Here is a 6389-nt window from a genome sequence, read left to right as displayed (position 1 = left end):
ACTGTAAAACAAAATGAAATAAGAAAATAATATTCCATTGCCGGGAATCAAACCCAAGTCTCCTGGGAAAGCCAGATATCCTAACCACTGGACGACACTGGATTTTTGGTGTTGATGTCCTGAAGTCTTTTGTCAGATCGCTGAAGAGTTTTAGCATGATCTTTTGCTTAATGTCTCAACTCTTCTACACGTCCTTCCCTGTGTGTGTTAGAGTTCTCAGGGCTACAGCGAAGTTTCGAGCTGTTCGATTGTGTAGCTCTTTCTTCAAAAGAGTCAATATCAAATGTTAGGTCTTTGATTGGCAACCCATCCAGGGGAGCGTCGATTGCATCGATTCCGTCAACGATCTTCCCATGAGTTTATGGTGACTGACCCATTTTTTATACCATTCACCTTCGAGCACTACCATAGTTTTGCATCATCCATGAGATGCATTGCGGCTAACGTAACTCTCAGGTCATATGAGAAAGTTCCTGTAGCTCTCAACTCTCAGGTCTTATGATAGAGTTCTTAGAGCTACCGCAACATTTCGAGGTGTTCGATCGTGTGGCTTTTTCTTCAAAAGAGTCAACATCAAACGTCAAGTCTTTAATTGGCAACCCATCAAGGGGAGCGTTGATTGCATCGATTCCATCAACGGTCTTCCCATGAGTTTATGGTGGATGACCCATTTTTTATATCATCCACCTTCGAGCGCCACCGTCCATAAGATGCATTGTGGCCAACGTAACTCTTAGGTCCTATAAGCAAGTTCCTGTAACCTTCAAGTATTGTTCTATGTCAAAAATAAATTTTTTTAATTCCTTAGCATCCCCGTTCCCATTTAAGGGTTTGTGTTTTTGGATTTTCAGTTTGTTAAGCCAAACATAAGCTTGGCTTGGGATGTGGTTCTCTACGACCCTCCTTCTCAAACTCACTCTGGTGCTCATCTCAATCATCTCAGCCATGATGGCGTTCGACAAAAGAGACCTTGAAAATGACCGGACTATCACATTAACCATTTGAATGACCTCAACCTCACTTGTTGAAATTGAATCAAATATCTATGACATAACACTATTAAAGGTTCAAAGTTCATAAAAGTCTTTTTAATCTAGGATACTATTGAACTTGACCATTATAGTGCCTCTCAAACCAAGTTCATTAAAGTCTTTTGAATTTAAGATACTATTGAACTCATCCATTATAGTGCTTCTCAAATCTAGGTAAAGTTTAAATATAATTGGTGACAAAAGATGAAACTATAAAATAAAAGAAATAAGAAAATAAAATTTCATTGTCGAGAATCAAACTCGGGTCTCCTCGATGAAAGCCAGATCTTCTGTATAATGTCTGACTCTTCGACACATTTTTTTATGTGTGTGATAGAGTTCTCAGAGCTACCGCCACGTTTCTTGTTGTTCGATCCTGTGGCTCTTTCTTCAAAAGAGTCAACATCAAACATTAGGTCTTTGATTGGAAACCCATCCAGGGGAGCGCCGATTGCTTCAATTCCATCAATGGTCTTCCCACGATTTTTTGGTGCATGACCAGTTTTTTATACAATTCACCTTCAAGCGCCACCATAGTTTTGCATCGTCCACGAGATGCATCATGGGCCAATGTAACTCTCAGGTCCTCTGAACAAGTTCCTATAGTCCTGAAGTATAATATCAAAACATATTAACGTATTTGATATTTTAAATATTAAAATAATTGATGTGTATCATAAACATTAAATAAAAATATATATTTGAAATTTGAATGAGATTCATATTAATTAAACATATATTATGATAATCGACGACATTTTAATATTTTTAAATAAGATATTATATCTTAATGTATTAGGTATTCAAATATATAATTTGACAAAAATTATCACAAGTTCACCGTAAATAGAACTCTAGGGTTAAGTAAAAAAGCATCAAACACTAAATACTGTGACCTTTTAGGTGATATTTTGCAGAGGAAGCTGATAAAATCTTCAAAGAGCATGTGGTCATGTCTGACATTTTAGGTTAACAATATGGTGAAAAGAAACCAGAAATTCTGATACTGGTAATTAACTACAAACCTTTGACTAAGGTTTTAGAATAAATAAGATATCTAATCCAAAACAAAAATGATTTGATAAAAAGAATTTAGAGTCAAATGTTTTTATAAAATTCGACATGAAATTGAGATTTCGAAAAATTCTAATTTTCTAAAAGGACAAATATTAAATAGCATTTATGTCCAATTTAGAAAATATGAGAGGAACGTCATGCCATTTAGGCTAAAAAAAGCTCCATCCGAATTTCAGAAGATTATGAATGATATTTTCAATCCTTTCAAAAAAATTCGACAGTTTCTATTGATGATGTGTTGATATTTTCTAAAACCACTAATGTCAACAGTTTAAACATCTACATACATTCATTAATGTAATCAAAAGAAAACAGCTAGTTGTGTCCATACCCAAAATCAAATAATATCAAACTTAGATCCGTTTTCTTGGATTTTAAATTTATTTGAGTCTTATTAAAACCCATCCAATGGTCTGTCTCAAATTTTGGTGATGACGTATCTTAGAAATGTCTTGATGAGTGTCTTCAAAATAATACAAATTTTAGGTTCTCTCAATTACGTGTCTTATATCCTTCAAGATATCACGCACATTTACAAATGTCTTGATGAGTGTCTTCAAAATAATACAAAGTCTGGATTTGTAAGGAATATCTCTACAACCCAAAAAGATCAAATCATTAGTCAAATAAACTCTCTCATTAAGTCTTATTGACCTAAGGGCAGATCTCATAATGAAACTGATGCATCAAATATCTGATATGGAGGTATCTAAAATTGTCAAAGAGGACAGAGAATCAATTATCATATTTCATTCAAAAGCCTCTAATAATACCATACAAATTACAAAATAAAAAATAAAAAAGAACAAAAAAGAAAGAAAAGTACTATTTCCATTGTACTCTGTGTACAAAATTTTTTTAATGAAAATTTAATTAACAAAACTATTAAAATCTATTTGAGAGTCAAATTTAGTTTTAGAAAAAGAAGGGAATAATCTGGTTTCAAACAAACAAAAAAAATTTTTTTGCTAGATAGAAGTAAGTTTTGTTGTGGTTTGATTTTAAAATTCTACCTATAAAAGAAGTTGAAAACACCTTGGAGATTACCTATGGGAGAATTTCTAACAAAGTCTCTCTTCTCTTCCCTGTCTTCTCAAACGGATACTAATCCAACCAATCGTTTGCATGGACTCAAAAGTTCAATTACCTATAAAAGAAGTTGAAAACACCTTGTGAAAGTCTGTAAGGATACTACGACCTCTAGCTTTGCAAAATCCAGCGTTGTTGGCGCTTATCAAAATCGCTGCTAGAATAAAGTTTAACAAGTGGTTCTATGGTGTAGTGGTTAGCACTTTCGACTTTGAATCTAACGACCTGTGTTTAATTCCCGATAGTCAATCCACCAATTTATACAAAATTGGTTCATAGCCGATTCGGTAGGGTCACTTTTGGACAGATAATCTGTAGAAGGGGTCACTAAGGTTGAGATCATACAAAATGGGTCTATAGCTCAATGTTAGAGCATTTGATTGCAGATCAAGAGGTCACCAATTCGAACCTAGTTGGGTCCTTCTATCATGGATAGAAATTTGTTACACTTTTTGGACCGACAGTATGTTTAAGGGGTCGCTAAGATTAAAATCCTACAAAATGGATCCATGGCTTTGTGGCAGAGAATTTGACCGGTCACCCGTTTGAACTTGGTTGGGCCTTTTTATTTTGGACAGACACTTTTTACACTTTTGGACTGACAATCTGTAGAAGGGATCACTATGGTTGAAATCATTCAAAATGGGTCCATAGCTTAGTGGTAGAGCATTTGGTTACAGATCAAGAGGTCATCAGTTTTAATCTTGTTGGTCCTTTTTATTTTGGATAGACACTTTGTTCGATTTACTCCCGACCACCGAGTGTCTAAAGGAAAAGAAATAAGAGAACCTAAGGGCCACTATTCATTTTGAGTGTGGTATCCAAGCACCCTCTTTTAACTTGCAATCCGTGCTTCGAGAACCCACGGAAAATGGGTCATGACTCCCTTTTTGTTTTCACTTACTCCTCCTAAATCTATAAAATGTCTCCCATCTTTATTCATTTTCTCTTTTCTTAAATATCAAAATCTTAAATAAAAAGGAAGAGCTCTCTAGAATAAAAAAATCCTACATTGATATATTCATAATTTCATGCAGTCTTCCTAAGTTTTCCGGCGACATTATTTGTTGTCGAGCTTGATAATGTGAGTTTGTAACCCATCCGTTAGGGTTCTTGGAATGATTCTCTAGATTATCCCTTCCAGGTTGGGAGTTGGGCCATGGGTCTTGGGTGAAGGAACCGTTGGTTTACGGCCCCTAAAAGTTAAGTTGAGGCTAGTTTCACATAGTATCATTGTCTTTGAGATAACAATTCTTTTCTATTTTATCTAATTTTTTTAAATATGGGTTCATTTCCAAATGCATGCTAACACCCTTATTGTTGAATAAATGACATGAAACTAGTTTCACATAGTAACATTGCCTTTTGCTCATATTGATGGAAGCATAATAGGTCGATTATACCTATAGGGTAGTTTTAAGCGTGACAACAAGACTAATTTTTTTTTTTAGTTAAAAATTAGAATTATAACACTCTGCCTAAAACCCTCTGACTAATTTTGCTTCATTTCTAAATGGAAAGTAGAATAATGAAAACATATAAATGGTAAACTCAAACATTTCAAAGAAAAAATAAGTTTTGATGGTACGAATGCTGACAAGAAAACAATCAACCAAATTTATTTCAAACAGAGAAAATTTCATGTCTCCATCTTGTAAAGCCAATAAACCAAAGGGCCTAATATAGTAGAGAAATAAAAAAATGTTACCCTCATCTGTGTTGTGCTGTACCATAAGTGTTCAATGGATGTTGACTTTGATCAATGGATGTTGACTTTGATCAATTCCTACTATTTACTTTTTCTATATTTTGAAACTATTTTAAGCACTTTTCTCTTGTACTCCTTATAATTTTACCTTTTAAGGTTGTAAATATTTGTGCACGGGTGACTATTACGATTATCAGTCAACTAAGTTAAGTGGAAATAAATTTTGAAGACGAAATTAAAATATTAATTTTGATGTCATCTTTACCTGAGTTTTGAGATATTGTTATTAATGAGATTCAATCTAATGCCATTAGTAATTCACAACGATAATATTTAAAATACTTGACAAAAAAGAATGGTCAACATAAGATATTTGAAACAAATAAATATTTTGTCCTCTGTGATATATCAAATCACTCATTTGAAATTCCTTAATAATAAACCTCAAGTCTTACATCTTTTATAGAGAAAAATTCCTTAAATAGAAGTCTTATTAGATACTTCTAAGCATTTAGAGATCAGCTAGACACAAAGCTAAACGTTCTAAAAAAAATTAGGGGTTAAACTTTCAAGTTAACGTAATTTAAGAAACTTATGATTTTTATATTATCAAGAGTTTAATTGAGCTAGGTCGATTCAATCTAGTGGACCTAAGAATTGAACCGAACCAAACCAACTACTTAGTAACATGATTTAGTGGAAGCATTTTGACGCAAAGTAGAAGCAATAATGGAGGGTTTGCAATAATATAGTTTTCACCCCTTGTTTCTCGAGTGAATATTGAAATAATATAGTTTTCATGTTAAGTTTTGCACGGAAGAAAGAAAGACTGGGATGTAAAGTATTATTTCAATTTGTTTGTAATATACAACAATATATAAATTAACTATAAGAAATATATAAAATTACATGTTCTCAAAGAGCTTCAATCAACACTGGAGGGTTACTTTTGCGACCACTCTAAAGGTGCTAAAGATCACAACGAGTTAGATAAAACAACTCTAGAACTTTGAATCCAATAACTTGAGTTTGACTTGTGATAGGATCTCTCTTCTTGTGGAATCTGCATAAAATAGGAAAACAATTCCAAAATCAATTTTTACCCGGGGTTCTATGGTGTAGTGGTTAGCACTTTGGACTTTGAATCCAACGACCTGGGTTCAACTCCCGGTAGGACCTTTTTAAGAAATGACCTTGATGCAAAAACACAGAATAAGGTGTAACATTCTTGAGTTATTCCGAACTTGCTCAGCTATCATTTGAACCCATAATAACTAGCATGTCTAAACCTTGAGCTAGGATATGACTTCTTCTTTCCTTACTTCTTCTTTCCTTACTTCTTCTTTCCTTTTCACGAACTAAACCTTAGAGGTTGTCATGTCATGCATCGTATTTTAACCATGAAAACTCTTGCGAAGTAACTCTTAATTTTCTCCCCATGAGTACATAGGTGGCGTTGTCATAATCGTGGCATCCTGCTAGTA

General features: G+C 33.8%; 1 non-coding gene across 1 annotated transcript; it reads left to right on the top strand.

The window, feature by feature from the left end:
- Positions 1–6012: 6012 nt before the first annotated feature.
- Positions 6013–6084, top strand: TRNAQ-UUG (transfer RNA glutamine (anticodon UUG)). Its single transcript has one exon. It is a non-coding gene; the product is annotated as a tRNA-Gln (tRNA).
- Positions 6085–6389: the final 305 nt, after the last annotated feature.

The sequence above is a fragment of the Cucurbita pepo genome, chromosome 10, assembly GCF_057944985.1.
Source record: "Cucurbita pepo subsp. pepo isolate OVF chromosome 10, ASM5794498v1, whole genome shotgun sequence".
Classification (NCBI taxonomy): domain Eukaryota; kingdom Viridiplantae; phylum Streptophyta; class Magnoliopsida; order Cucurbitales; family Cucurbitaceae; genus Cucurbita; species Cucurbita pepo.
The sequence above is the reverse complement of the archived record's forward strand: the minus strand, read 5'-3'. Positions and strand labels throughout refer to the sequence as shown.